Source organism: Cynocephalus volans, chromosome 17 (genome assembly GCF_027409185.1).
Source record: "Cynocephalus volans isolate mCynVol1 chromosome 17, mCynVol1.pri, whole genome shotgun sequence".
Classification (NCBI taxonomy): domain Eukaryota; kingdom Metazoa; phylum Chordata; class Mammalia; order Dermoptera; family Cynocephalidae; genus Cynocephalus; species Cynocephalus volans.
In genome coordinates, this window is record NC_084476.1 from 34,791,495 (window position 1) to 34,798,159 (window position 6,665).

At 40.8% G+C, this 6,665-nt stretch overlaps 1 pseudogene; it reads left to right on the plus strand.

The window, feature by feature from the left end:
- The first annotated feature begins 5,353 nt into the window (after positions 1–5,353).
- On the plus strand, positions 5,354–6,170 carry LOC134365573 (small ribosomal subunit protein eS4-like; annotated as a pseudogene).
- The last annotated feature ends 495 nt before the right edge of the window (positions 6,171–6,665 follow it).

The following is a 6,665-nucleotide window of genomic DNA, read 5'->3' on the forward strand; positions in this document are numbered from 1 at the left end:
AAGTTATCTTTCTTTTCTAAAATTAAATTTTTATTGAAACATCTTGATTGTATTATTTATGGGGTGAAGAGTTCTATTCCAGTAAATGTATACAAAGTGTGATGATCTAATCAGGGTAATTAGCAAACAAAACAAGCTACAAGATATTTATGTTTCTCGTAGCTCAAAAGACATGTTTAAAGACTAAAATTCTAAAGGTATAATCCCCATCAGCCTCCCTAGTACTTACACTTGCTTATGTTTGAAATGAGACATTACATATCTTGAGCTCATTTCGCTCCCTTTGAGGGACGAGGCCCAGGGCCCGTGTGGGTGTGGCTGTCACACATGATTCAGTACACCACTGAAGATTGTGTTTGTTTTGTGACTGCCAATGCAGTTTTCAGAGCCTTCCCTCTGCCTTTTGAATTCCCCCAGTCATATTTACACAAAGTGGCCTTGTTGGAAGCTATAATTTGGAATGATCATTTTCTTTCCTGTCCTTGCTCTTGGGGGAGCCCAATCTGAGCTCATCCAGGACAAGCTGGTTTTTCATCTGTCATAATCTATTCTCCACACACGGCTGGTTCAATTGTGTTTCCTCCCTGCGGTCCTGATAGATATTCACCAGAATGGCACTTTAGTTATAACCTCATATTCAGGTTCGTGAAATGACTCAAAAATCCCCAATGTGGCATCTTGGAGTTGACCTAGGTTTCCTGACCACATAAGGGATCAGAAATTGCCACACTTGACAGATTTGTGTTTGGCATTGAATTTGATGCCATACCTACCACACTCTTAGAGGACATTCTTCAATTTTTAATCATTTTCCAAATTCTTTGCTCCTCCACACATTGCTGAGAAGAGTGTTACTTACGTAGCAGAATTAACAGGTGGCCTTCAGCTGTCTTAACCACTCTACAGAAGGCTGGTCCACAGCCTCTGCGTTTTTGTTTTTCCAGCTTATTTATGTTTGTAACACTGTACCAATTTTCTGGAAATTAGCCCTTTGTGTTTTACATTAGCAATACTGGCATGGCATACATTAGTAACAATTAATTAAATATTAATTGTTTCATTTATTTATTTGTTTAATTACCACTGTTATTATTCTCAGATACCGCTTCCTGAACTTAATGATCATGCTCTAGAGAGAGAAACACCCAGTGCTCGTGACTAAAAACAGAGATCAGGAGGGATAAGCAATTAAAATCAAACTTTTGTCCCTAAGACAAATTCAAAAGCATATACATTTATAAATACTTCCTTAAATCATTCTATAAAATGCAAAATAAGTGACAAATATTTACCACTGGGCAGAGTAAAAATTCTGTATGATGTAGATAATTCTTCCTTCTGATCAGTTGCTTCCTGTTTGTCACCATTGTTGATATTTATCTATCAAAATAAGTACTTCCTAGAAGCTTACTGGTTGCTCATCCTTGGCTGGAGTAATCACATGAAAACAGTGCCAAATTGAACATCCAAGTCAGTGTTTATAAAAAGAACAGAAAATTGCAACTTGAAGTCACATCACACTGGACAAGCAAAGCAGCTATGAATGGGGACTAAGGGCTGCCTGGGCTCACCTCCCACTCTGCCAACTCATAGCTGTGTGATCAAGTCGCTATGCCTAAGTCTCCTAACGTGTTAAAGGAGAACGATGATAATCATAGTAATGATACATACACACATACATGCCTCATAGAATTTTGAAAATTCAAAGACATATATAAATAAAATATAAAAATACATAAAAATAAAAGTAACTATGGCTTATGCTTACCACCTTACAGTACACAGGTGCAGTACTTGGAACATATTTAAGTGTAAGCAATAGTTATTTTTTGTTCTAGTGTACATCTAGAGTGGCCAGTGTGTCTGTGATGGTCAGTGTGTGTCAAGCAATCAGAAGGTCCTGAGAACCTGTCAGGAAATCGGGAATGGAGAATGGATCCGGAGTGGTCAGGCCATCTATGCCCCAGTGGATCCAGGGTGGGCAGTCAGTCAGAGGCTGTCAAGGTGTGTTTGGGGCTTTTATACTTCCCCAATGCACTCTCATAGACCTGGGTGAAATCTTGCTTCTCCAGGGGGAGTGGGCCCTAAGGCAGCCATAGCGCAGATGGAGACAGGTGGTTATTGCCAGCTACTAATGTGCAGTCTTCCTCTCTTCTTCCTCTTTCTTAACCAGCCACATAGCATTTGAAGTAGTTGTCCCAAACTCCTTGACTCCCTGGGGGGAGGGGAGGAGATCCTCCCTCATCATAGCTGTCCCACAATAATATTCCAGGGGAGAATAGTCCCTAATGAAGCCTCCAACCTATGTCTCAGGTGGCCTAGGATGCAGGGTTCTTCCTTCCTTACCTACCCTGCCTCTCAGTTCTTCATTCCCCACACATCTGCCCAAAAGTTGCCCTCTCCCAACCTCCAGGCCTTTTCATAGTGAGGGTCTCAAAGAAGCAGCACAGCCAGCAGGTCATCAGCAGGTGCAGGAACTAGAGCAGCACGGTCCTGCAGAACTTTCTGTGATGATGGAAATGATCTATATCTGCGCTGTCCAGTATGGTAGGCATTAGCCACATGAGGCTACTGAGCATTTGAAGTGTAGTTAGTGTGACTTGGGAACTGAATTTTTAATTTTATTTTAATCAAATAGTCACATGAGATTAGTGGCTATTATATAGAACAGCACAGCTTTAGAGACAGACAGCCTGGGTCCAAGCCCAAGCTCTGCATTTTTCTGGCTCCATGACATTGGGAAAGTGACTTTAATTCTCTGAGCCTCAGTCTCTTATTACATATGGGGGTTATATTGTTACCTACCTCACAGTGCTTTCACAAAGATTAAATACATTTTTAAAGCACCTAGAATAAGATCTGATCTAGATTAAGTTTTTAGTAATAGTACCTATCATATGCTTTAACATGCATTTACAAATGCTTAGCTGTGTTTCCCTGTGATTCAGCTGGATTTGCTCTTCTCAGTGTATTGACTGGTTGAAGTAATCACACCAAAATCATGCTCAGCTGACCCTTTGGAAAGCAGAAACCATCAACCAGCAGTCTTTATGGAAATATAACAAAAGCCATTATGTACCTTGGGGAAATAAAGTGACAACCATGCCTCGCTGAGCTTTGGAGAAGCATACCTAAGCCTTTTTTATCAAGAGATATCTTAGTCTGTGGGTGTTTCAAAGCCTGAGTCATAAGAAAATTTCTTAAAGCAATGACATATTTCGTTTGGTTGAGTCTGGAAGGGTTGGGCCTTGCCTGAAATAACTGGCATAGATACTTAGTAAATAAAGAATAATCAGCAATCATTTATCAAAGGAGTAAATCCATTTAATAATTTTCAATTGAATACCTGTCATGTGTCTAAGTCTATGCTAAGTGTAATGGGACCAGAAAAAATAACATGACATTGACTCTATTTTTAAGGATTTCACAGTATTTTCGGAGATACAATCGTTTCTAAATACAAATGGCAAAAGTATGAAGCAGCATGAGTGCCATGCGTGTTTGGAAAGGGGAGAGCTCAATATTGGCTGAGATGGTTGGGTTTTGTGGATGAAGGTGAGCATTGGATTGTAAAGCCTAAAATCAGGCACTGCTCATCTCCCAGGTCTGAAAAGGGAGTAATCATTTCTGAAAGCACGTGACAGTGGCAGACATTGTTTAAATTGTGTAGTGCAGTACATGAGCGAAGTATACGAGTTTCCTTTGGATTCAATTCATTCAACAAATATTTTTTGAGCATCTTAGTGTATGCCTGGCAAAAACACGTGATAAGCAGCTGTGGTTTGCTCCGAATTATACACTTGCAAGCTTCATAAGGGTTGGGGGATCTGATTTATGTACAGCAACTTTGTAGCCCCATATGTATTACTCAGGGTTCTGCAGAGAGACAACACCCATAGAGTATATATGTAGATACATGATAGAGGATTTATAAGAGGAGTTGGCTCACATGATTATGAAGGCTGAGAAGTCCCATGATAAGCCGTCTGCAAACTGGAGACCCTGAGGTACATGTGGTGCGGCTCAGTCCAAGTTCAATAGCCGCAGAACTAGGGAAGCCAATGGTGTAATTCTCAGTCTGAGGCCAAAGGCCTGACAGCCCAGAGGTGCCATTGGTGTAAGTCCTGGAACCCAAAGACTGGAGAGCCTGGAGTTCTGATGTCCATGGACAGGAGGGAAAAGTGTATCCCACCTCCAAAGGATAGGTAGATTGACTCACATTTTCCTCTGTTTTTATTCTCTCTTGGGAGGACCCCAGCAGATTGGATGGTGCCTGCCCATTCTGAGGGCAGATCTTCCCCACCCAGTCCACTCAGGCTCACATGCTAATCTACTCTGGAAACACCCTCACAGATGTATACAAAAATAATGCTTTACCAGTTTTCTAGGTATTCCTTAATCTAGTTAACATCTAAAATTAACCATCACACCATATTCATAAATCAGAATGTCCTATGCATGAGAAAGTGAATTCACATGGTCATCATAATAACTCTTCAGAAATGTCACTGTCTAGGTGTCTAGTGGTGTTCACTTCAAATCATTAGTTTATTACTGGTGGGCTTTATGTTTCCAGTTTCAATACCCTTTCTTATTCCTTTTAAAAGAATATTTTTTAACAAAGATTCTTACTGAGTAGATCAAAATCTTATCATTTTTAAAACAATTACAGGTATAGGCCAGTCAGAGCTTCCATATCTCATATTCTACTCAGCAACTTTGAAATCCAAATTCTAAAATCACAGAATTATATAATTCTTTCCTGGGAGTATAAGCTTCCATTTGGGGCAAGATATCTAAAATGATCAGGGAATTTCTTTAATGTTAGGGCCGGTGACCTACTCCTCAATATGCGCCCTCCACCCAATGTTTTAAGAGTTCATAAGTTAAAAAAAAGAAAACTAGCCTATTGTTCTCCCCCTTATCATATAAAAATATTGGCCCTTCCATTCGAAGCCAGATTACAAGTGGTGCTACACCTCCCCACCTTCCCTCCCCCACCCAAAGCCATGCTACTCAAAGTGTGACCCCTGGACCAGCAGCAGCATGTGGGACCTTGTTACAAATGCAGACTCTCAGGCCCTGAACCAGACCAACTGAATGAGGATTGCTGAATCTGCTTTTAACAAGATTCTCAGGTGATGGATATGCACATGAAAAGTTGAGAAGCTCTTCTCCAAGGAACATTAAAATATTGCTGAATTAGTTTGAAATTATGGTGCCAGTTAACTTAACCCTGCCCTTCAGTTCCATTCCAGCCAGCTACATATAAATTGGTCCTGCAGAATAAACAGGAATTGTGATTTCAGGTGGAAACAACAAAGAATTCCTGCTTTCCATGCCTAGCACAGCCATGACTCGTGGTCCCAAGAAACATCTGAAGAAAGTAGCAGCTCTGAAGCATTGGATGCTGGAAAAATTGACCAGTGTGTTTGCTCTTCATCTACCCACTAGTCCCTACAAGCTGAGACAATGTCTCCCTCTCACCATTTTCCTAAGGAACAGACTTAAGTAGGGCTCTGACAAGAGATGAATTAAAGAAGATTTGCATGCAGTGGTTCATTAAGATTGCTGGTAAGGTCCGAACTGATATAACCTACCCTCCTGATTTTATGGATGTCATCAGCATTGATTAGACTGAAGATAGTTTTCACCTGATCTATGACACAAAGGTTCACTTTTTTGTTCATCATGTTATATCTGAGGAGGCCAAGTACAAGTTGTGCAAAGTGAGAAAGATCTTTGTGGGCATGAAAGGAATCCCTCACCTGGTGACCCATGAGGCTTACACTATCCGCTACCCTGATCCCCTCATCAAAGTGAATGACACCATTCAGGTTGACTTGGAGACTGGTAAGATCACTGATTTCATCAAGTTGGACACTGGTAACCTGTGTATGGTGAACAGAGGTGCTAACCTGGGAAGAATTGGCGTGATCACTAACAGAGAGAGACATCCTGGCTCTTTCAATATGGTTCATGTGAAAGATGCCAACAGCAACAGCTTTGCCACCCAGCTCTTCAACATTTTTGTTATCAGCAAAGGCAACAAACCATGTATTTCTCTTTCCCAAGGAAAAGGTATTCACCTCACCACTGCTGAAGAGAGAGATAATAAACTAGCAGCCAAACAGAGCAGTGGGCGAAATGGTCTCTGGGTGACATATTAGAAATGTCTTTGTACTTTATTAAAGATAATACAGCATGAAAAAAAAAGGGAGGGAGGATTCCTAACCAGTGCTGACATTCCCTCTTCCTCAAATAAATACTGAACATGCATTTTTAAAATACCAGCTTAAAGAGATGACAGATTGCTTTCTTACCTAGGTCACCTACATGATTCTGTATGGTGGTCTTTCTCATAAACTGTTCCTTTTCTAAAATTAAAATTAAATAAATGCAACCTCACAAGTACAATAAGCAATGAACCAGATCATGATGAAAGGAGAAATGGAAAGACTGAGGAAGAAAGAAATATCAGGGTGGTCAAGAGAAATAGAGGGCAGTAGTCTCCTGGAATTCCTGCCTCCTGACTTCTCACGGTATTCCTCTCAGACAACATGTTCCCCAAACCCTCACCAGGCAAGCCCTCCATGCTACAGGGTGATGGAGCAGAGCTGGAATGTCCCTAAGCCAGGGACACTCATCTAGAAAACACTCTCTAG